Here is a 26243-nt window from a genome sequence, read left to right as displayed (position 1 = left end):
AGGATGATGCTCTTGGCCCTTGCCATTTCCTCCTCATACTTGTCATTCTCAGCTGGGTCAATTGAGATAACTATCGTCTTCAAGGCAAAGTGCTTGACACAATTTCTGTCAAGTATGGATAAGATTTTGGCCTTTCAGACTACAAAGTTTTATGCTCCATCCAGCCTATCCTGGTCTCTTACTCCGTGTAGTGCCATGATGCTTTTCTACTTCGCTCCTAGAAGTTCTTGATGAGACTCCCTCTGAGTCTCGATTTCCCTCCTGGAAATCCTTCTGCTGATGTCGAGATGCCCCCTACTCTAATCGGTTGTGTACTTGCACCACTGATCCGGATTGCTCAACTAGAAGCCCTTGGTAGAAATTCCCTCCTCTTAGCCTTACCTTGTCAGGTACTGTTCTGACTACGGTACCTCACCAGCTCCACTCTACAACTTTCCCATAGCCTCCTAAACCCCAAAAACTTGAAGGTGAGAGCTCCTAGGCTCTGCGTAATCTCGGCACCAGCAACCTGACCTCCTCAGCCAACTTCGTCAACCCTCCTAACTTCTGCATGGCTCTGCTTAAGCCTCCCTTTTCCTCCCTTATCCTCTGCTATGCCTCTTCCTAGCTCATCCTTAATGATTCAGGCACTACGTCACCCTTCCCTTGTTGCTACTATGCTAGAAACAACTTCTGTCACTTGGGACATCTATTTTTTGCTGCTATTGCTCCACTTAGCTGATGTCCTCATTTCTCTTGTGATTTGCAACCATGTTCTGGTACAATGATTAAGTTTCTAATTCTACCAATTAGAAACCCTCCATGCACTTTACTGATTTATTCCTACCTACTTGTTTCGTTACTTGACAAGTTATTTACAATGTAAATACTGAAAATAAACACTAGTGCATGCTCAACATATTACAAATCAGCATCTGAAGGAAATAGAAACAATGACAACAAATGACTTTGTTATTTTTGGACCAATTCCCTTGGAAAAACCCAATGTGGGAAAACTGTTGTAGCTATTTAAGGGTTTTCTTATTAAGCAATTTCATAGTACAAACTGGGTGCCAAATCCGACTTACCCAACAAAGAATTTCCTTGGTAGTAGTACCTCTCAGTCTAAGACAAATGTCCCGATTGGAACCCCAGATAAACCCTCCAGCAACTCCTCAGCTCCAATTTGCCCCAGAAACCCCAACGTTTGCCTTTCTGGACTACGTCAGCCTCTCTCTACTCAGCGTTGGCCCTGCGTCACCCTGAATGGGTCTATGTCAGCCTCCGGAGGCCTTGTGTTAGCCTTCTGGCCCTTTGTGTCAGCAACGCTGGCCTCTCTGAAGCACTGTGCAGCTCCTAGATACCTCTGCGTCACCCTGCGTGAGCCCTGGCTACTACTGCGTTACTCTCTCTAGCTCTTGCGCTAATCTCCTGGCACTATCTATGCCTCTATGTCTCTTTGTACTTAATGCCCCTCAGCTGCAACTCTGATCATTAATTCTATCTCTCTTAGCAAACCCTGCTCTAGAGAACAGAATCACTGATCATCTGGTGTGCTCTCCAAGTGACCCTCAAGCCCCCTCTTATACTTTCCTCGTTGACATATCAACGACCGAGATTAAGTCCCTAATAAATGGCTAAGATGAGATCTGGCTTGATCCATGTCTTTTGGACCATTCTAACACAGTTTTATATTAGTCCACATTAATATTTTAATCTCCCTAAGTTTAGTCTTAGGGACTCCATTAAAAATAGTACTTATTTTAATATCTCTTGAACTATTTAGAATCTGCCCAAACCCTTTACCCTTTCTGGGTATTGGAGATCTCATGTGCCCCAACCTCTCCACCAAATTTCATGGCTAGAGCACATTTGATGCTACCACAAATCAATAAAGATCATCTGATTCCATCATGTATTCATGGAGATATGAATTTATTTTTGTTATGTGACAATTTGTTAATGTTGGCTTGCAACCAAATTACCCCCACTTGTCCTTCAAGTCATTTAGACACACTCACACTCTTGTGATCTCTCTCTTCATTTTGTTTTGGGTTTTGATGAAGGAGACATCTAGAGGGAGTGCCCTAGGCTCTACACTGCCCTAATGAAGAAGCCTTAATGTTGTAATGGAGGACAACCCTTAACTCAATCATGAATAATCCCTAACAAATTCATGGAGGAGAAGACCTAGATGTTGTTTAAAGAGACCTATTCACTGCCCTAAGACATCTAGACGCAGGCCCTATGGACATTGTCTTGGAGGAGGATTATCTCATTGAAGAGAAGCACCTACGCTGCCCTAAAGGAGGCTCCTATGCAGTCTTAGGAGAGGCTTTAATGCAGGTAAGGAGATGCCCTAGGTGTAGTCATAAACTCAGATGTGTGGAGAAAAAATACCCTCAGATAAGGACGCAGCAGGGAGTGAAGTTTGGGCTCAATACATTCTTGGAATGGATCTGACTTCTTGTTGACAACCTCAGCATCAATGATACGTTAACCTCGCATGACAAGGAGTAGTATCCTCTCTCGGCATACCTGTGATCTGAAGATGGTGTTCTCGGACGAATGGAGCAAAGAAGGTTGATGATAATCTCGACATATGTCTAGGAAACATACCTGTAGGTGTTGTCTTGTCTCAACATCAAATGGATGGAGCAGAAAGGCCTTAAGACCTATAATAGTAATCTCCTGAAGATGTTATTACAATCTTGGCATAACTACAGACTTGGTTGTAGGATCTTTGTGACTAGGTGCAGTCATGGATGGAACAAAGATCCGTATTATAGAGGATAGTTTAGGATGTCCTTCTCGGAGGTTGGAAATCTCGAATGAGGTACAGTAAGGTACCTCTGTTACAACATAGTGATGAAGTGCAACACAATGATGAAGTGCGCCATAGTGATGATGGGTGCAGCATAGTGATAAAGTGCAACATAGTGATGATGAGTGAAGCATAGTAATGAAGTGCAACATAGTGATGAAGTGCATCACAGTGATGAAGTGCAGCACAGTGATGAAGTGCAGCACAGTGATGAAGTGCAGCACAGTGATGAAGTTCCACATAGTGATGAAGTGTAGACAATGGAGTGTAGCACAGTGATGATGAGTGCAACATAGTGATGAAGTGTAACATAGTGATGATGTGCAACACAGTGATGAAGTACAACATAGTGATGAAGTGCAGCACAGTGATGAAGTGCAGCACAGTGATGAAGTGCAGGATAGTGATGAAGTGAAGCATAGTGATGAAGTGCATCACAATGATGAAGTGCAGCATAGTGATGATGGGTGTAGCATAGTGATGGAATCACCTTGGATAATTTTTTGAAGAATGAGATCTGATAAGTGTGACTTCACCAAAGTTCAGATCTGCAGTCCTTGTCATCAGAATTGTTGTGTCATCTTCATGGTGAAGATCTTAGATGTCTTATCTTCTATCTTGTCAAGTCAAAATGTTGACTTCTAATATATATGTAATATCTCTCTCTCTCTCCCTGCTAAACTGTTGACAATATAAGAAGATTTGATCAATGGTTTCCCCACATTGGGGTTTGGTTGGCACCACATCTTGTGTCCTCTTGTCTTGGTTTGTTTGCTTGTTTTCTAATGTTTATGTTTATGTTCTATCTGCACATCAATAGCATGCTAATGTGATTGTTAATTTGGAATTGATATTGAGCTAAATGGAAAAATTGAAGTAATTTTCTTTAAGCATAGAACATACCCAAAATTAACAGAGGCAAGATGCATAAGATCTTTAGAGAGATGTTTGAGCAAGTTCTAGATATGACATGAATACATTGTGATAACAAAGAGTGGAATCTGATTGGAAAACAATCCTGTATATAGTTGTACTAAGAGATATTCAATCAATGTTGTTGTACAATACAAGATTACGCTTGTGGTTCCTGCCTCCATGAGAGGGAGGATGACTATGGTATCCTTTTTGTGATATATATATATTTTTTCTAATATGGTATTTGATTTGATGACCCACATGAATAGGAGACTACTTCTATTGAGACATGATGATTACCAGATATGAGCACGATGATATTTTTATGACCTAGAGAGAATAGGACTGATCAAGAACATTGAACCAACTATTCCCCCCTGTTTGAGCTCCCAAGGTGAGGAATTGAGATGGAGGGATCCTGGGGTTGAGGTATTAGATGTTTCTCCTGTATCTGTCACCCATAGGGTTGGAGATGTTTCTCCCATATATTGGCATTTGCAGAGTATACCCCAGTTGACATCATATCCACAAGAAGATCTTGTTGGGAACACTTCTCCCCATCTGTACAATGAATTTAGAGTGTACTTGGGGGTGTTCAACTAAATTTGATTATGATGCAAGTTTTCTACCACATGAATCTTCAGGTCATTTTTGGTAAGATTGGTAGGCAATAGGATGGGTTGAGATGTGCTCACCTATATCACCTATTGCTCGATATGGGGTTGTATATGCTTAACTCCCCCATGAGATTCTGGGTTGAGATTAAGCTCCCTCACGTTGTTACAAATTGAGCTAATCTCTTTGATGTTGATGTGGGTCATATATTTGGCTCCCCATTCATGTTTCTTGAATGTTAGCATTGGTATCCCCACTAGCAGAGATTTCAGGTGGTAGCAGTGGCTCCCTAATGGATAGAGGGTGGTAGATTGAGCTCTCGTCTGATGTCAAATTATTCTTCTTTTAGATTCGAGATTGTTCATCATATGATTAGGGAAAATCAAGAGATAAGAAGGAATAAGAAGGAGATGAATCGAAATGAACGGTGATGATAAGTGACGATGAGATACTTGAGACTCGATATGATTTGATGATAGGATACACAAGACCTGATGCAGGTGGAATTCTCCCTAGTTGAGAGGGAGTATTAAAATTTGAAACTAGGGTAAAATTCCACTTTATAAAATTTATTTAATGGATATTATGACTTCATTGAATTCCTCTTTTCTAGAGGACCAAAATCGACCTAAACATCATCAAATTTAGACAACGAGAAGTATATTTTTGAATTATGAGCCCACATGTTCATATTTGATGAGGCTGACCCTAAAGAAAATTGGACACCCTTGTAAGGCTATAAATACAAGTGACCTATACCTCATTTTGACATCATCATGTATCATTATTCTATTCCATTTCTTTTTTTTGGCTCGCGTAGGACTGAGGCAGGTTCAGGGAGAAATGGGTTTGCTCGAAGGTGAAATTGCAGGGTTCGAAGCTCGTGTGTATTTTCTAAGGATTTTTTTGTCCATCGCAGGCTTTCCAAAGGAAATATTTAACTGGTCGCTACCTTGAAAGCTCAAGGGAGCAACTGAAAGCTCTCAGTCGCTCACATGCCCACTTCCTCCCTACGATGGGACCTAAAGTTTTCTTTTTCTATTGACCAAAGTTTTCGCTCATTGACTGGGGTGTTCAATAGTTGACCATAGACAGTGATAGTTCATTATAGGCTTCTAAATTAGTTTTTTGAGTATGAGCATGGTTGGGTTCATCTCATGGATATTGTTTAGTTGATTTTTGTTGTGTATTTGTATGGATGAAGATATGGATCATTATACTCTATTTTTCTGAATCATTCAATGACAATCTAATACCAAGAATAATTTGAAAAGGATTTCCCCATTGGTTTTTCCCTAGTCTCTAACCAATCTTGGTGTCTCTATGTGTGAATTATTTTCTTCTATTGTTCCTTTATGTTCCATTGTATTGATGATGATATTGTTCTTTCTACATAGTTACATATGTTGTTGAATAATGGTGTAAATTTGAATGATGTAATGATGTTATGGGGTGAATTTAATATGGGAACAATGAAATTCAATTATCAAAGCAAAGAATAGTATAGACCTAAGAAAAATTAACAATGTATGCCTATTTTTTCTATTGTTGAATTATACCTTAAAAACCCTAGGCTACAAGTCTCTCTTTATAGGCCTCTTCATAGGTACATTATTACTTATTATTATGTCCCTATAATACTAGTGTATCCCCATGTTAGGTCCTTATAATACTAATGTATTCACTATTGTTATTTTTGTGCCCTTACATTATTATTTTTATGTAGGTCCTAATTATAGTTTTATCCTTTAGACTCCTATATACCAAGGAGGTCTTGTCATCTGAATCATCGAAGAAATGTTCATTTATGTGATGTAAAAGGAGTTTTCCCCTTTGAAGTGGCTTATTGTTAAGGTGTTTATCTATACATTCTTATGTTTTTGTGTTATTTTGATCCAGATACATAGCATTTCATATCAAAGCAGACGAATCTCATAATTGCCTTCCTCAAAACTAGTCATCTTCGAAAATTTTCTATAACATATTTTTGGCTTGGGCTAAGGGCCCGAAACTTTAAAAGTATGAATATTACAGGTCGATGTTATTTTGGTTCAAGCTTCAGCAAAATATTCATTATGTTTTGGATGTTATGATTAGTGAAATTAAGGGTTTTTTTTCCAAGCCTTGAATTCAATCTTAAACAAATGTCATGGGCAAAATCAACATAACTTCCTCTTTGAGCATCTGATTTCAATTTTGTAAAAATTTACTAAAATTGCACATAATTTAGTTTTTTTGGTACTTTTTCCAAGGCTGAAAGTTGAAATAATGATATGTGGAATATTGTACAAAGTTTGTTAAACTGAACCAGTCCATAATCATGTCATCATGACATATTTGGCATAACTTTATCTTGAAGAATCCAATATTAGTCTAACTTGTGATGTTGGAAAGAAGACACAAAAATCTACCTCAAGACAAAGATTCAGACCTTGGGAGACTGAAATCACATAGATACAACAATATCAAGTTCAACTAGATCAATAAGCTCAAAATCAAGCTCTTAAAAACAAAAAATGGTGTGTATTTTTTAAATTGTAGAATGTTTGTTTTAAAAATCATTTTGAAGTGATTCAAAGGGAATAATGAAGCGTATATATCATTATTTGGTTCCATAATTCCTCAGAAAAAAAAAAAAAAAATCTACACCAATTAATCCCCCAAAAGCCTCTAGTATTACGCATGAAGAAGAGGAAGAAATGCAACACGACATATCAAAATTATAGGACAAAGTGCAACAAATTTCTCTCATAAAGAGAAACCAAATATGAACTAGAGGAGATTATGAATATTAATGTGGATTCTTTAAAAGAATACATAAAATTAGACATAACATGGGACATGAAATGTTTAAAAGAAAACTTAAAAGGGGACATGGAAGGTTTGACAAAATTGCTAAGAGAAATGCTTCCTAGTGGTGACAAGGTATTCCATGAAACTCATGATGAGAACAAAAGGAATGTGAATCATAATTTTAGAGACTCCAATTTTGGGTGGAAGACCAACCACATTCCAAATATCAATATACAAGAGTCTTGTGGAAATGATATGGTAACAGGGATATTACATATGGATCAGTTCTTTGATCTACACGATGTGCAACATACACAAAAGGTATCCATTGCATCTTTATGTTTAGAACCCTATCTATTTGTATGGTATCAATATATATGTTATTGTAATTCACTTGTCACTTGTAATTTTTTTATGTAAGAATTGATAGCACATTATGAGGATACAAAGAAAAATACCTTCTTTAGCCAAATTATAAATCTCAAACAAAGGGGTTCAGTGGCAGAGCACATTGAGAACTTCCAAATATTTAATATCAAGGTAACTAATATTCTAGAGGAGAATCTAATTTATTTCTTCATATGGAGCTTAAGGGATAACATCCAACATGAGGTTTTCCTTTGGTAACCTAAGTCAATGGAGAATGCATTTATGGTGGCAAGAAACATTGAAGGAAAAATTATGGCAACAGGAGGTCTACCACTCAAAATTATAAATATAGAAATGTTGTTACTCTTAGTCTCCCACAACCTATGATTTTGACACCAAAACAATTGGAGGAAAAAAGAGAAAAAGGGCTTGATTACAATTGTGATAGCACATACTGGAAAGGTCATACACACACTAAGAAGAAATTATTTTATTTAGGTTGTGAAAAGGAGGAAGAAAAGGAACAAGAAACATCAAAAGAAGAAGATATGCACTATTGAAATAGAAGAAATAAATCCAACCACACCTTGGAATGCATTAGCTAGAATTACCACTCCTCAAACTCTCAAGATAGATTGATATATCAAGAAGAAAAAGGTAATAGTGCTTATTGATTTAGCTAGTGCCCATAATTTTATTCATTGTAAGATAACTAAGCATTTGAATTTCTTTATATATCTAGCACTAGAGTTCCAAGTGATGGTTACATATGGAGGAACTATAAATTGCGTAGGGAAGTTCCATAATATCAATCTAACCATGGAATAATATGTATTAAATAGTATAATGGTTGTCATTCCAATGGTTACAATCTTTGGGGACAATATATTTTAATTTTCAAGAACTTTTCTTGAATTTTTTCTAGAAAGGAAAGGAATTTGAATTAATGGGTATCAAAGGGATACTTGGTAAGATACTGATATATAATGGCATGAAAAATATTTTGAAGAAGGAACAACGAGGTGTAATTGCACAATTATGTTCAGTAGATGTTCAAACATATAAGTCATCCATATCTCCATATCTCCAAAGACTCCTTAACAAACATTCCAAGGTATTTGATACTCCCAAAGGGCTCCAACTTATTCGAGATCATGCTCATGCTATTCACTTGATTCTAGTAATTGTTCCTCCAAACATCAAACCCTATAGATATCCCTATGACGAGTGAAATTAAAATTATGGTCGAAAAAATGCTAGAGGCTGGTATAATTCAACCCAACCAAAGTTATTTATCTTCTCGAGTAGTATTGGTGCATGAGAAGGATGGATCATGGCATATGTGTCTAGATTATAGAGAGCTCAATATGCTGACTATTAAATATAAATTTCCTGGATGAATTGCATGGAGGAATTTACTTCACCAAGCTAGAACTTTGTTTATGATATCATCAAATTAAAATGAAGATAAAAGACATTCTACAAGAAACATTCAAAACTCATGAAGGTCATTATGAATTTTTGGTCATGCCCTTCAACCTTACTAATCCACCTTCCAAATTTCAATCTTTGATTAATTCCACTTTCAAGCCCTTCCTTAGAAAATATATGTTAGTATTTTTTGATGATATACTAATATATAACAAATATTGGGAAGATAATGGTCAACATGTTGGAAAGGTGCTCAAAATATTGGAGGAGAAACAATTATATGCAAATAACTCCAAATGTTTCTTTGGGGCACACGAGGTGGAATATTAGGGTCATATTGTATCTCATGAGGGTGTTAAGGTAGATCATAATAAAATTAAAGTGATCAAGGAATGGAAAATCCCCAAAACCTTAAGGAATCTTCAAGGATATCTCAGGTTGACAGGATATTATCACAGGTTTGTTAAGAATTATGGGAAAATAGAAGCACCTCTAACAAAACTACTAAAGAAAGGTTCATTTTATTGGAATCCAAAAGAAACTAAGGCCCTTAAACATCTTAAATAAGCAATCTACCAAGTTCCAGTCTTAGCTACACCTGACTTCATAAAAACCTTTATTATGGAATTTTATGCCTCAAGAAATGGCATTCGTTTTGTTTTAATGTAAGAATGAAGACCCAATACTTTTGAAAGTCATTCAATCAAGGGAAAGAATTTACATAAACCTATTTAGGAGAAGGAAATGCTATCAATACTACATGCTCTGAAGCAATGGCACCCTTACCAAATGGGAAGACACTTCAAGGTAAAAACATACCATGATAGTCTTAAATACTTATCAGAACAAAGATCATCATTGGAAGAGTAGAAAAAAAGGGTTTTCCAACAAACTAAGTTTGAAAAAATTAAGACCCCTTTTCTTTTACAACCATTAGCCATTACAATTCAATTTTGGAAGGAGGCATTTGTTGGAAATATTGAGAGGGGGGTGAATCGGTATTTCTTTTCAATTGTTATTTTTACCAGCTAGATCAATTATATTTAGAACACAAAATGAACAATAGGAATAAATGCTTTTATTAATATAATATTTGCAATGAATCAAGTACAATATATATAGGGCTCCAAACCTAGATGAAGACATCGATCTTCAATCTCCCATGATCGAACCTGTTGCCAAGCACCAAATTGGAATTTAGTGAGGCTCTGACCTCTAGGGCTTCGACCCTATCTTATCCAAGGCACCAACCTTGAGTTTAGGAGCTCCAACTCCAAGGACACCAATCCTATAAATTTGATTTATCAAGATATGTTTGGTTGTACTTCATGGCTCCCAAAGTCTTCTTCACTGAGCCTTGTTAATCTTTAGCTATCCCCTCACTTAATTGTCACATCACATCATCAATGACAACCTTGTCATGCAGAAAGTGTCACCACTATTATTCATAATACCCAACCAATCTATTAAAGTTACCTCATCATGACATCAACACTACATTATGATATTCAATACAACACTTCAATGTGTCTTCAATGAACTACACCAAGTTCCACACCAGCTATAATAATATTTCTACACCTTCTTCAAATATAGTCCAAGGTCAGTCCCAAAGATTACTTCAAGTTACCTCCAAAGTTGTGCACCAAGGTTTGCACCAGCTCTTCTGCACTGCACCAATACCAGATTATCTCAAGACTACTGGACCATTGTTGCAACAAGACTTCAACACTAGATTGTGACAATTCTTTTTTACAAATGTCCTTGCACCACACTGCACTAGATCACTATTCAAACTGTTCCAATACTTCTACACAAGGATTTATACACCACACTACACCATCAATTATGCACCACACTTCTTCATCAATTATGCACCAATGTTCTTGCACTAAGACTTCAACACTGCATCAATCACTAGATTATCTCAAGACAACTTAAACACTGTTGCACCAAGATTTACTGAAGTTGTTAGTTCAAGAATGCTTCATTTCACCAATCTACACCATACCGCACCATCTCCACTTCTTTTATCAATACTACACCAAATTTTGCACCATAGACATCACTGCTACAATCTTAGTTTATAGTCCACCTATGTTACAGATCCCATGCACACTACTATCTAATCCACTGTCTGCTTCTATCCAAGGCACTATCTCATTCTTAATCCATTGTCTAAGTGATGCCATTATCCGATAACTTGATTTTTAGGCACATCCAATCCATGTCATAGTGCTTTTACAATACAACAAACTATTTCACACAGTCTCAGGTATCTTCTCCTTAGTTTGAGTTATCTGAGAGAGTCCACCAAACCAGGCTAGACACCAATCCAAGAAGTAGTTCACTACACTGTGTCATGAGAGTCCACTGCAATGTTTTCAACACTTTAAAAATACTATTGTCTGAGAGGTATTTTCCTTTAATCAAGCCACAGTTGTATGCTTCTGAAGGTTAACAACCTGCCACAGTCATAAGCTATGATTGCACTTAGTCCAAGAATAGAGAGTCATAGTCAAGTGAAGGTACAATTCTGTTCTTGAAGTTCGAGGTCCAAAAGTATAACCTAGGATCTTTAATCCTCCTTAATTTTAGACAAGTCTGAGCATCAGTAGGACTTCACTAATACCGAGGTATGCAGTGCGGTTTGATGAGATTTTTAAGCCCAAATAAAATATATAAACGTTCCTTCTCCTGTACGATTTTAAGTTCACGAGATGTGAACTAAATATCTCATATATTGTGTTTGATGATCGAGTGAATGAAGGATAAGTGAAAACTGGAATGTGTATATATATAGTTTTTTTTCTAGGAAGATGAATAGACACGTCTCTGGAATAGGCCAACATAAGTAGGCCAAAGTAAGGTCGGCTCATAAGTGAATATATATCTTCCAACTTAAAAATTCAATATCTCACAAACTACTAGGAGTTTGGAGGCATGTGAGGGCTTGTTGGAAAGAAAAAATTATGCTCTAAAAGATGGTATAGAAATCACATTGAGAGGCTACTTCTAAGGTACTAAAAAATATTTTTCTTTGTGACTGTCCTTAAATTTCTGTGCATAAAGTATTTGGAACAGTTTTGGGATAGCATGGTTTCTCCATTGTTTTGCACCAATAATATCATTGTGATAGTATCCATCATCATGATGAAGGTATAGCATCATGTATTCAATGATAGTGTAGTAATACGTCATAGTGTAGCCTTCATTAATTTGTCAAAGACACCAAAGTAGTCTTCCAATTATGTCAAAGTGTGGTCATTATTTAAAGAGTATGACATCATCAAGTGTATGACTCCATATGTCATTAAGGGTTAAGGTCTAGATAATCAAGGCACATGCAACATTATAGTTGGTTCAAGGGCTCCTTAGGTCTTCTTCATTAATGGTTTGACATCTTCATGGCTTAACATATTCATTGATGGTATCCTTGTCAAACAAGAGTCTTGACATCATCATTTGGGACTAGGCATCTCAAGAATATTGACATCTTTTCAATGCTATATTGACATCAATGACAACCTTGATTAACAATATCCTCCTTTGTGATTGATGGCAATATTATTTCCCTTCCAACATTCTCCCCCTTTGACATCAATGGAAAATGAGGTGCCCAAGTACTTCCCTTGTCAAGTTGCTTCTTTTATTCATTAATAGTAGTTCTTCATAAGTATGTTACTCCCCCTGTCATGGTTCTCTTCTTTATGTAAATGTGGTCCATGATAGATGCGCTTAAATTCGTTCATGTGATGAACCAACTCCCCCTATCTACACGACCTCCTCTAGATATCATCTCCCTTAAAATAGAAGCAAATGAAGCAACTTGTATTAAGGAAGAGATTGAGAAACAACTTGCTAAGAAGAAGAATGATTGTGAAAGATTGGAAGAAGATATTTTCTCTTTCAGAAAAAAAAGGTTGAAGGGATGGACAAATTTTCAAAGAGCTCCCAAGCCTTGGATGACATTCTAAGTCATCAAAGGTCTCCCCTTGATAAATCAAGTCTTGGCTATGCAGGTGAATCCTCAAGAAAGAATGATAATGCTTCAAACAACAAGGATGTGAGGAAGCCTAGAAGAAATGTTGATGCCCCCAAAAAAGGCAAGAGTAAAATTGACATTGGAAGAAATCCTACTCCAAGAAGAAATGCAGATGGTGTCAAGGATGCAAGAAGCAATGGTTATCATCAAAGGATCTCAAGGCAAAAAGACTTTAGAATTAAATCAAGGAAATCTCCATCTCTCAGGTACCAAAGTATATTTCTTGGTTATTGTTATGATTGTACAAACATTGGACACATGGAAAAATATTGTAGGGCATATAATGGTCCCCGTCAATCTCCGAGAAGAAATTTTGCAAGAAGAAGTCATGAATTCTTATTCATGAACAACATAGAGTGCTTCAAGTGTCATAATATTGGACATATGTCACATGATTGTAACTTGGGCCCCTACACAAGGAAGAACCATGCCAGAGAAGAAAGTTATACAAGTATGGAGAAGGAAGCAAATTGAATCCAGTCCCTTGAATAGTCTAGCCAACAACACATGTTGTTGAGTTGATGAATTCATCCTTAATATTCCAAGTATTTGATGGGGAGACTCTTCCAAAAGGAAGACCATGCATACAGTTAGGGGGAGATTATGATGATTAAGCATTCTTGTAGAAGCTATCCATGAATGGGCCCTATGAAATCCTTGATGAGACAAATGGAAAATCATCCTTTGATAGATCATCTCTCAGAAGCATTTCCATTGAAGAACATGATCCCTTATTCATCCATGAACTACTATTGAATATCTCTTCCACTTGATCACTAAGTAGGTAATCTTTCATGAGCTAGAGGAGGTCATGTAGACAGGGGGATTTGGTTCATCACATGAAGGAATTTAAGCACATCTATCATGGACTACATTGCTAGAAAGAAGATCACCATGATAGGGGGACTAACATACCTATGAAGAACTACTATTGATGAAGAGAAGAAACAACTTGACAGGGGGATTACTTGGGCACCCTATTTTCCATTGATGTCAAAAGGGGAGAGAATGTTGGAAGGGAAAGAATATTGACATCAATGAGAACCTTTATTAACAATCCCCCCCTTTGTCATTGATGGAAATATTCTTTCCTTTCCGGCATTCTCTCCCCCTTTGACATCAATGAAAAACGGGGTGCCCAAGTATTCCCCCTGTCAAATTGCTTCTTTTCTTCATCAATACTAATTCTTCATAGGTATGTTACTCCCCCTGTCATGGTTCTCTTCTTTCTGGCAATGAGGTCCATGATAGATATGCTTAAATTCCTTTATATGATGAACCAACTCCCCCTGTCTGCACGACCTCCTCTAGCTCATGAAAGATTACCTTCTTAGTGATCAAGTGGAAGAGATATTCAATAGTAGTTCATGGATGGATAAGGGATCATGTTCTTCAATGGAAATTCTCCTAAGAGATGGTCTATCAAAGGATACTTGTCCATGTGTCTCATCAAGGATTTCATAGGGCCCATTCACGGATAGCTTCTACAAGAATGCTTAATCATCATAATCTCCCCCTAACCATATGCGTGGTCTTCCTTAGAGTCTCCCCATCAAACACTGGAATATCAAGGATTACTTCATCAAGTCAACAACATGTGTTTTTGGCTAGATTGTTCAAGGGACTTCTAGATTCAATTTTCTTCCTTATCCACACTTGTATAACTTTCTTCTCTGGCATGGTTCTTCCTTGTGTAGGGGCCCAAGTAAAGTTACAATCACGTGACATATGCTTCATGTTATGACACTTGAAGCACTCTATGTTGTTCATGAATGAGAATTCATTACTTCTTGCAAAATTTCTTCTTGGAGATTGACGAGGACCATTATATGCCCTACAATATTTTTCCATGTGTCCAAAGTTTGTACAAGCATAACAATAACCAAGAAATATGCTTTGGTACCTGGGAGATGTATATTTCCTTGATATACTTCTAAAGTCTTTCTTCCATGGGATCCTTTGATGATAACCATTACTTCTTGCATCCTTGACACCATCTGCATTTCTTCTTGGAGTAGGATTTCTTCCAATGTCAATTTGACTCTTGCCTTTCTTGGGGGCATCAACATTTCTTCCAGGCTTCCTCACATCCTTGTTGTTTGAAGCATTATCATTCTTGCTGGAGGATTCATCTGCATAGCCAAGACCTGATTTATAAAGGGGAGACCTTTGATGACTTTAGATGTCATCCAAGGCTTGGGAGTTCTTCGAAAATTTTTCCTTCCCTTCAACCTTTTTTATGAAAGAGACAATCTCTTCTTCCAATATTTCACAATCATTATTATTCTTAGCAAGTTGTTTCTCAATCTCTTCCTTGATACAAGTTGCTTCATTTGCTTCTAGTTTAAGGAAGATGATATCTGACTTCATTTCGAAGATTTCTTCCTTTTATTTAGCTGGACTCTTCTCCATTTCTTCCATGATCCTTGTAGCTTTACATGTTTCAGCATTGAGAAGGTTGAGGTCGGATTTTAGTTTGAATATCTCTTAATCCTTTGATTTCAGTTGGCATATCATGGTGTTTCTCTCCTTTCATATTTCATCAACCTGTCCTTCTATATTTATCAATGCTTCCATTTTCTTCTTTGCTCCTTATCCTAGCTTTCTTGCTTCTTCTATTTGAGATTTAAGAGAGGAGACCTCTTCCTTGTATTGACCAATCTTTGCTTCAAGTTTTTTCAAGCTTTTATGCCTTTGTTCAAGGTGGCTTGGCAATGTATCTTCATGTTTCTTTGCCTTATTCAATTGATTTGTCATGGATATGACTTCTTCATGATGCTTTCTTTTGTTTTGATGATTTTCCTCCTTAAGTTTGACAAGCTCTTCATCTCTTTCTTGCACTTGAATCTTGACAAGGTCAACTTCCTTCCTTGTTTGGTCTTGGTCACTAGCTAGTGATTTCTTCTTAAGTTCTTCGTTTTCCTTTTTCAAACTAATAATTTCTTCCATGGCAACCATAAGTTTAGTGAGGAGATCTTCTTCAAAATCATTTTCATTCTCTTCATCTTCTAGGTCTTCTTTAGCCTTGATGTTATCACTCTTATCTTCACCTTCCTTGATGGGCTCTGGATTTTCTTCTTGTTTTCCATCATTTTCTTTACCAAAGATCATTGTCAATGCTCCTTTTGAGTGAAGATCATGAATTTTATCCCATATGTCTTTTGCTGATGAACATTTTTCAAAACTGGCCTTCATAGAATCAGGTAGCCCATTCAAGATTTCTTTCATTGCTCTTGTATTATGTTCCTTAGATTCTCCATCCATCATGCTATCAACAATCACTGATTTCCAGACTTCAATGCCTTAAGCTTTAAGAAATTCCTCATTCTTTCTTCCCATATATCAAAGTTTCCATTGAACAATGGAGCCTTCACAAATTGAATAACTTCAATTTCGGTGGTTGAGGGAGACACATCTTTAGGAGGATTGGAGAATTTATTCCTTGGCTTCGCCATTTGTGTTCTAATGATCAACCTTCAAGCTATTAGGCTTTGAGTGAAGGTACTAGATCTGATACCAATTTTTGGAAATACTAAGAGGGGGGTGAATCAATATTTTTTTCAATTGTTATTTTTACCAGTGATATCAATTATATTTAGAATACAAAATGAACAATAGGAATAAATAATTTTATTAATATAATCTTTACAATGAATCAAGTACAATAAATATAGGGCTCCAACCCTAGATGAAGACACCAATCTTCAATCTCCCAGGCTCCAACCTATTTCCAAGCACCAACTTGGACTTTAGTGAGGCTCCGACCTCTAGGGCTTCGACCCTATCTTATCCAAGGCACCAACCTTGAGTTTAGGAGCACCAACTCCAAGGACACCAATCGTATAGCTTTGTTTTGTCAAGATATGTTTGGTTGTACTTCATGGCTCCCAAAGTCTTCTTCACTGAGCCTTGTCAATCTTCAGTTATCCCCTCACTTAATTGTCTCATCACATCATCAATGACAACCTTGTCATGTAGAAAGTGTCACCACTGTTATTCATAATACCCAATCAATCTCTTCAAGTTACCTCATCATGAAATCAACACTGCATTATGATATTCCATACAACACTTCAAAGTGTCTTCAATGAACTGCACCAAGTTCTACACCAGCTCTAATAATAGTCCTGCACCTTCTTCAAATCTGGTCCAAAATCGGTCCCAAAGATTACTTAAAGTTACCTCCAAAGGTTTGCACCAGCTCTTCTGCACTGCACCAATACTAGATTATCTCAAGACTACTAGACCACTGTTGCAACAAGACTTCAACACTAGATTGTGACAATTCTTCTTTACAAATGTCCTTGCACCACACTACATGAAACTACTGTTCAAATTGTTCCAATACTTCTACACAAGGATTTATACACCACACTACACCATCAATTATGCACCACACTTCTTGATCAATTATACACCAATCTTCTTGCATTAAGACTTCAACACTGCATCAATCTCTAGATTATCTCAAGACAGCTTAAACACTGCTGCACCAAGATTTACTAAAGTTGTTAGTTCAAGAATGCTTCATTTCACCAATCTGCATCATACCACACCATCTCCACTTCTTTTATCAATACTGCAGAAAATTTTGCACCATAGACATCACTGCTACAGTCTTAGTTTATAGTCCAGCTATGTCATAGATCCCATTACACACTACTATCTAAGCCATTATCTGCTTCTATCCAAGGCACTATCTCATTCTCAATCCATTGTCTAAGTGATGCCATTGTGCGATCACTTGATTTCTAGGAACACTCAATTCGTGTCGCAATGCTTTTACCATACAGCAAACTGTTTCACATAGTCTGAGGAATCTTCTCCTCGGTCCGAGTTATTTGAGAGAGTCCACCAAACCGGGCTAGACACCAATCCAAGAAGTAGTCCACTGCACTATGTCAAGAGAGTCCACTGCACTATTTTCAACGCTTTAAAAATACTGTTGTACGAGAGGTATTTTTCTTTAATCAAGCCATAGTTGTATGCTTCTGAAGGTTAACACCCTACCACAGTCATAAGCTATGACTGCACTTAGTCCAAGAATAGAGAGGCATAGTCAAGTGAAGGTACAGTTTTGTTCTTGAAGCCCAAGGTCCAGAAGTATAACCTAAGATATTTAATCCTCCTTAATTTTAGACAAGTTTGAGCATCAATAGGACTGCACTAATACTAAGGTCTACAGTGTGGTTTGATGATATTTTAAGCCCAAACAAAATATCTAAAGGTTCCTTCTCCTATAAGCTTTTAAGTTCATGAGATGTGAATTAAAAATCTCATATATTGTGCTCGATGACCGAGTGAATGATGGATAAGTGAAAACTAGAATGTGTGTGTGTGTGTGTGTATATATATATATATATATATATATATATATATATATCTTCTAGGAAGATGAATGGACACATCTCTAGAATAGGCCGACATAGGTAGGCCAAAGTAAGGTCAGCTCATAAGTGAATATATATCTTCCAACTCAAATATTCAATATCTCACAAACTACTAGGAATTTGGAGGCATGTGAGGGCTTCTTGGAAAGAAACAATTATGCTATAAAAGATGGTATAGGAATCAAATTGAGAGGCTGCTTCTAAGGTACTGAAAATTAATTTTCTTTGTGAATTTCCTTAAATTTCTATGCATAAAATATTTGGAACAGTTTTGGGACAGAGTGGCTTCTCCATTGTTTTGCACCAATAATATCATCATGATAGTATCCATCATCATGATGAAGGTATAGCATCATGTATTCATGTGTTCATTAATTTGTCAAAGACACCAAAGTAGTCTTCTGATTATGTCAAACTGTGGTCATTCTTTAAAGAGTATGACATCATCAAGTGTATGACTCCATATGTCATCAAGGGTTAAGATCTAGATCATCAAGGCACATGCGACATTGTAGTTAGTTCAAGGGCTCCTTAGGACTTCTTCATTAATGGTTTGAGATATTCATGGCTTAACATCTTCATTGATGGTATCCTTGTCAAACAAGAGTCTTGACATCATCATCTAGGATTGAGCATCTCAAGAATATTGACATCTTGTCAATGCCATATTGACATCAATGACAACCTTTATTAACAATATTAATGGATTTTATCACAGGGCTACCTAAGTACAAAGTAAAGTGTGTCATCGTGGTGGTTGTTGATAGAATTACCAAGTATGCACACTTTTGTGCACTATCTCATCCTTTCAAAGCCAATATAGCAGTTACTACATTGGTGGAGACAATTCAAAAGCTACATGGAAACCCAAAGATTCATGTAAGTGGTAGATATCCCATTTTAATTGGAAATCATTAGACATAGTTATTTTGTTATCTTGGTAGCCAATGGAATCATAACTCATCTTATCATCCTAAATCTAATGGGAAAACTGGATAGTAAACACATTTTTGGAAGGATATCTTCATTGCTTTGTATTTGATAAAAAACCACAATGGGCCAAGTTACCTATGGAAGAATGGTGGTATAACACTTCCTTCCATACCACAGTAAGAATGACCTAATTTATGGTGCTTTATTGATATCATCTTTCATCCATTACATCATCTCTAAGACACAAATCTAAGGTAGAAGAAATGGAACATCACATTGACCATCAACAACAAATTCTCCAACTCTTAAAGGATAAATTGACTCTGGTGGAGAATCGAATGACAAAACAAGAATATACACATCATAGTGAAATAATTTTTGACATGGGCGATTAGGTATTTTTATAACTACAACCATACAAACATATGTCCCTCAAGAAAGCTAAGAAGGATAACAAATTATCACCCAAGTATTATGGCCCTTATAAGATGTTAATTTGGAAGCTCAGGGACAAATTCCCTCCTTGAACAACCTTCCTCATCCAAATAAGACCCTCTTTTCCCCTTGAAAATTTTAATTTGGTTAAGGAAAATAAGTTTTTGATGCGAAAATTGACATATGCACAAAATTACAGGTCGACTTTAAAGACAAATTGGGTCTCATCCAATCCCTATAAGTAGACCTCATGTCACATCATTTCAAGGCATCATCTCACACATATTCTTCTTCTCTTTGGAGGTTCATACAAGTATGAAATTTCATGTCTTCATCCACGTGTGTGAGTAGGGGATAGAGTGAATTCAAAGAGGGTCGAAATTTGTCTTTGACGAGCCTTTGACCATCATTGACTTTTTGGAGTTCGAGCATACCTTGACTTGGTTTAACTTCTGATTTGGATCTGTTCTTGGAGGTCACATTCTATGGCACAAAGATCAAGGTTTTTTGGGAATTTTGACTGCAATTGACTATAGACTTTGACCATAAGCTTGACTGTGAACATTCTCTCTTCATCGACTAGGTTTGACTGAGTTGTTTGGGGCTATTTTGACTAAGATTTGACTTTCTTAGAAGGCCAAATATTTTGACCTTTGACTGAGCTCATTTGGAGGTTGTGTTAATTGTTAACATGTCACTGGTTAGGGGATCTTTGACTATTGTTGGCTTTGACTAAATTTGACTATTTGACTAGATTTAACTTTTGGGCTCCTCTCTTGGATTTTGGATATTGGTTTGTTGGAAAGTCAAAGATGTTGACCTTTGACTCTTGGTTGATGAATTGAATATTGTATCTCTCTACTAATTTTTTTATGACAATCTAATAAGAAGAATAATTTGAAAGGGTTCCCCCTTGTGGGTTTTTACTTGGTCTTTTACCAAATTTAGTGTCTCTTGTTATTTCTCTTGATTTTCTTCTATTGTACATTGCATTTACTGTTCTATCTACAATTTATATTTATCATTGGAATTAAATTTGATTACTAATTGAAGAAAATATTGGGCTAAGTGATTGTAACAACATAGAACAATGAAATATTAACATGGTATTAGAGCTAAGGTGAGGACAAACCCAAAAGAGACAAGAGACTAAAGCAATAATCTTTGGAAGAAGTTGAAGGACCTATCTGATTTGATCAAGATGTCTACCTCTTTTTTCAAGGATAGTGAGAAGCTAGTGTTTAAGGAAATGTAACAATGTTTGTTCTTCATAAATGTACTTTTGATATTTGTATTTATCCAAGAAAAGAAATATTATTTTTATGATATATGTCAATGAGTTTCTTGCTCATTGAAGTAGGTCTAGCACATGTTAAAGTGCTATAGGTAAGTCAAAAGGTCAAAATAATTATGTTAAATACCTTAAGGGTATGTTACATTATGTATAAGAGTCAAAGAAGTCTCCTCCTAGAAAAGACACCATCAAAAGAAGCAATTACACCATTAAAAGCACCCATCCAAGAAAAGGAAGTCAAGTTGGCCTCAAGACAACAAGTCGACCTACAGGTTGGCCTAAAGGAGGGACAATCCTCTATATATAGAGGTTGTCCACTCCTCCAAAGAAAAAAAAAATCATCTCTGAAAGTAGCGAAGGAAGAAGTTGAGATAAAATTAAGGGAAATAAGTCTAAAAGGGTCTCCAAAGTGCAGCAAAGTAAGGAGGAATAAAATCGAAGGAAGAGGATTGTTTCTAGGGCTATAAATAGTCACACATGCGAAGAAAAAGAGGTCTAATATACGAGTATGATAGCAGGGACAAATAGTCCATGAATTATTGTTTTTGGGTTTGAAACTAGTCCTACAAGGCTTCCCAAGACAAGCGAAGAAACCTATCTATCTAGCAAAGGAAAAGGGCCCTAATTCTGTAGGGTAACTCTCACACATGTGAGAATTAGGGTTGCAGTGTTGTCACACTAAGCCTACCACTATACATCAAGAAGGGACTCAGATGATCAAGAGAAGGAAGGAGTATTCTTAGGTGAAGGATATCACTAAGTGCAAAATATAAGTATCTCTTCTAGAAGGTCCACTAACAGTGGAAGGAAGAACGAAGTGTCAGAAGAAGGATGAAGTGTTGGGGAACGAAGTTCCAAAAGGACGTGAACAAAGTGTCGGGGAAACATAGTGCAGATAAAAGGAAGGACTTGACTTGTGCTTGGAGGTTCTTCTAGTCAAGGGTCTAGGATTTGGCATTGATCAAGAAAGAAGCTTTAATAAGAGAAAACTTACCAAAGGGTTTTCCTCTCAAGAGAAGAGAGGTTTTTGCCCTGGCAGAGAGCCAATATCTTGTGTTCTTGTTTTATGTTTTGATATAAGTTTGATTAATTACACACACATGCATTAATAAGAGAAGAAGAAGATTAACCTAGCAAATAAAAGAAAAGTAAAAATACTTCACAGCTTTTTATCTAGTCCGAAAGAATCACTCTACACATAACTGCTATAGATTCTTCAACATGGTATAGGAGCTTAGATGACACATCAAGGAAATGGAATCTCAAGAATAATCATAAGGTGACTCATCAAGGAAGGACATATACAAAGTTGAAGCATCAAGCCAAGAAGTCTCAATCACTTCAAGGACAATAAGGCCTACCATCTATCATTCATCAAGGAAGACTACAAATCAAGAAGAAGAGCCTTACATAAAGGCACCTACAAATAAGAGTAGATCAAGGAGGAATCTAAATCACAATCCAAGCCATCAATCAAGTCTACTTGAAGCAAGCCCACTTGTGGGAAAGAAACTTGAAGAACATCAAGATCTAAGGAAGGAAAGCCATCAAGTCTTCAAAGAGAAAGAAAGTGTACTAGACCTCAAAATCGATCAACTAAGTATATGTCCCCTTCTGAATATACATTTGAATGTCTTTTTGCAAGGAAAGAAACAAATTAGTAGGTACCAATATCTTTCTTGCATTGAAGAAGAGGACTGGTTTACTTCTCAAGAAGAATGAAATTCTAGAACATGTCAAAGGGAATAAGGAAAACAATAACAAAATAAAGAGGAAATGAGTTCACATGACTCAAGAGGTGAAAGAAGAAGAAAAGAAGCAAAAGAAGGAATATCCTCCAGATCTCTACTATGACTAAGTCAAACTCTTTACTTAAATTCTACTTTCAAGGTTTTGAGTAGGATAGGAGCATGTAGGAATAAAATAAAAATTGCATAGCTAGAAACATCTTATAGAATCTAGAAGCATGAAGTACATAGAGTTCTAGATACTCATGTAGAATTAGCATTTATAATGAGAACAAAATGCATGGTTAGAAATATCTTCTAGAATACAGGAGCATGGTAGATAGAGCTCAAGATATACATGTAGAAGGAGCATACCTTGTATAGTACCTCATCCATGATGAACGAAAATTGATCATGATTAAGAATCTTAGAAGACCTACATCATCAAAGAGGAAAGAAACATTTGCAGGGTAAGGTTCTTCAAGATCCTATGATGGAATCTTCAAAACAAGATTCATAAACAAAAGCAGGCGTCTCATTGGAAATCCCATTCATGGGATTCAAGAAAAGGATGATATGCGGGCAAGCTAAGATGAACCAAGAAGGGCCACACCAAGGACAACCAAATGAAGATAATATTATCAAAGGAGAATCAAGATGAGGTATGCATGCATAAAAGTTTAGTCATGTTATCATTTGTTTATTATTGATTCATGAGAATAGTTCTATAACATGATCAGCAAGAAAGAATATCTTTCACCAAAGACATGCTCAAACATGCTCAAAGGAATGTACTACAATGAAGCTCAACACAATAAAAATACTCACACAAGGAGTATAAGATTGTTAACTAAGAAGCAAGTAAAGAAGAAATGTTGACTAGTCCTAGAAGCAAGTAATGAAGAAGTTCTCTCATAAGGAGCAGAAAATACTTGACCAATCTATCCAAAAAGAAGAAAGTGAAGAAAGAGATCAAGAATGTGAAGAGCACCATGATCACAAAGAGTCACTATTTAACAAATATCCATTGAAGATATCTCTCAAAATAAGGCAGGACAACTCTAACAAAAGAAGGAAAGACCCATGACACCTATGAAGGCCTTGGAGATACAAAAGGTGCAAATAACTAATTATACTCTACAAATATGTCATGATGAAGAAGTCATATAGAAAACTTAATTTTGAAACAATATCAGGATGAAGTCATGAAGGGCTACTAGATCAAAGCATGAGAACAAGCAAGTACAAAGAAGCATCCATGTGAAGAGTATTGTGAAGCATATACCAGATGACAAGGAATAACGAGATGACTAGAGAACCTAATATGTGACAAGAATACCACTTTCCACAAAGGAAGCAATGACATCACTAAAAAGGAAGGAAAGTGATCGATGGATGGTGCCCTACTAAGAAGAAGTTCGAACAAAGACTTCATAACATCAAAGGAAGGAAGGAGATCAATCAGCTAGAGAACCCACAAAGAAGAAGTTGTTGATGAATGGACAAGTCCCTAGCTAAGAGGGAGTTATAACAAGTTCCCAATTACAAAGGAACTTGGACAAGTACCTTATCAGAGGACACTTGGGCATGTATTCCTCAATTGAGAGGAATTGATAGACACAACACTCTTGTCTTCACTTGGGAAGAAAGAATGGTAGGATTGGGTAATCATCTGGAATTCGATACTCTTTGAGGATGTGTAGGGAATCCAAGACAAGAGTAGGGAAGAGGGTTGATGTTCTTTGAGGGCTGGGAACCCAAGACAAGAATAGTCCTAGAAGGTCATACTCAGTGAACACCCGGGTGGGTATGTACCTTGAGAGACAATGACTAAGGTGTCTATATTTCATTGGTATTGCCAACATTGTGCTCTGGTCTATTAAGAGATAGAGTTGTCAATGAAGGCCTTGCTATGGAAACAATGTTGGTTAGTATGATGCTATAACATATGGATTGCAAATCCGGTTTCTCTTATGTGAATTCTTCAAGATTAATAATATCCAAGCACCTTGTAATGTTGTATGAATACCTCCCTAGTTAAGAGGGAGTGTTGAAGGAAATGTAACTAGGTTCAGTCTTCATCAATGTACTTTTGATATTTGTATTTATCCAAGAAAAGAAATATTATTTTTATGATATATGTCAATGAGTTTCTTTCTCATTAAAGTAGGTCTAGCACATGTTAAAGTGTTATAGGTAAGTCAAAAGGTCAAAAGAATTATGTTAAATACCTTAAGGGTATGTTACATTGTGTATAAGAGTCAAAGAAGTCACCTCCAAGAAAATTCATGTCTTCTCCTAGAAAAGAAACCATCAAAAGAAGTAAGGGCACCATTAAAAGCACCCATCGAAGAAAAGGAAGTCAAGTCGGCCTCAAGACAACAAGTCGGCCTACAAGTTGGCCTAAAGGAGGGACAATCCTCTATATATAGAGGTTATCCACTCCTCCAAAGAGAACGAAAATCATCTCTGAAATTAGCGAAGGAAGAAGTCGAGATAAAGTGAAAGGAAATAAGTCTAAAAGGGTCTCCAAAGTCTAGCAAAGAAAGGAGGAAGAAAAGCGAAGGAAGAGGATTGTTTCTAGGGCTAGAAATAGTAACATGTGTGAAGAAAAAGAGGTCTAATCTATGGGTATGACTGCATGGACAAACAGTCCATGAATTAGTGTTTTTTGGGTTTTAAACTAGGCCTACAAGACCTCCCAAGACAAGAAAAGAAGCCTATCTCTTTAGCGAAGGAAAAGGACACTAATTCTCTAGGGTACCTCTCACACGTGTGAGAATTAGGGATGCAATGTTGTCACACTAAACCTACCACTATACACCAAGAAGTGACACTGATGATCAACAGAAGGAAGGAGTATCCTTAGGTGAATGATATCACTAAGTACAAAAGATATGTATCACTTCAAGAAGGTCTACTAATAGTGGAAGGAAGAATGAAATGCCAAAAGAAGAACAAAGTGTTGGGGAACAAAGTGCCAGAAGGAGGTGGACAAAGTGTAATGGCAGACGTGTCCTCAGACACGTAATTTTATTAATCAGAAAAAACAATTACATCTAAAATTTTGCAAGAGTTTAAACCTGAACAACAAAACACTCTTGCAATGAGCTCTTTATAAGCTCAATTTCCTAACTACCTCTAATTATGGATCACTTATAAAATAAAAAGTGTCCACTTACAATAAAATCTATTCAAACAACTTAGTAACAATTCTCCTAAATTAGAGCCTAAGATATGACACATTTGTAGAGTCATATCTTTTACAACAATATACTAATTCTAAATGTCTCCATTAAATAATTAAATATTCTAGATTAATAATTATTAATTTAATATCTTAAATTAATAATTATTTTATTCTAACTTAATAACCTACGATAATATTTATTTTTGGATCATCTAAGATTCCCCCCTATGATCCAAAGATACATTACAATAGATACCAAATTCATCCCTGAACTTAGTAAATTTTATTCTGCGAAGAGGTTTC

This window comes from Pinus tabuliformis, chromosome 5_2 (assembly GCF_031772625.1).
Source record: "Pinus tabuliformis cultivar Carrire ecotype Pingquan chromosome 5_2, CPIR1, whole genome shotgun sequence".
NCBI lineage: Eukaryota > Viridiplantae > Streptophyta > Pinopsida > Pinales > Pinaceae > Pinus > Pinus tabuliformis.
Note: the sequence above shows the minus strand (reverse complement) of the source record.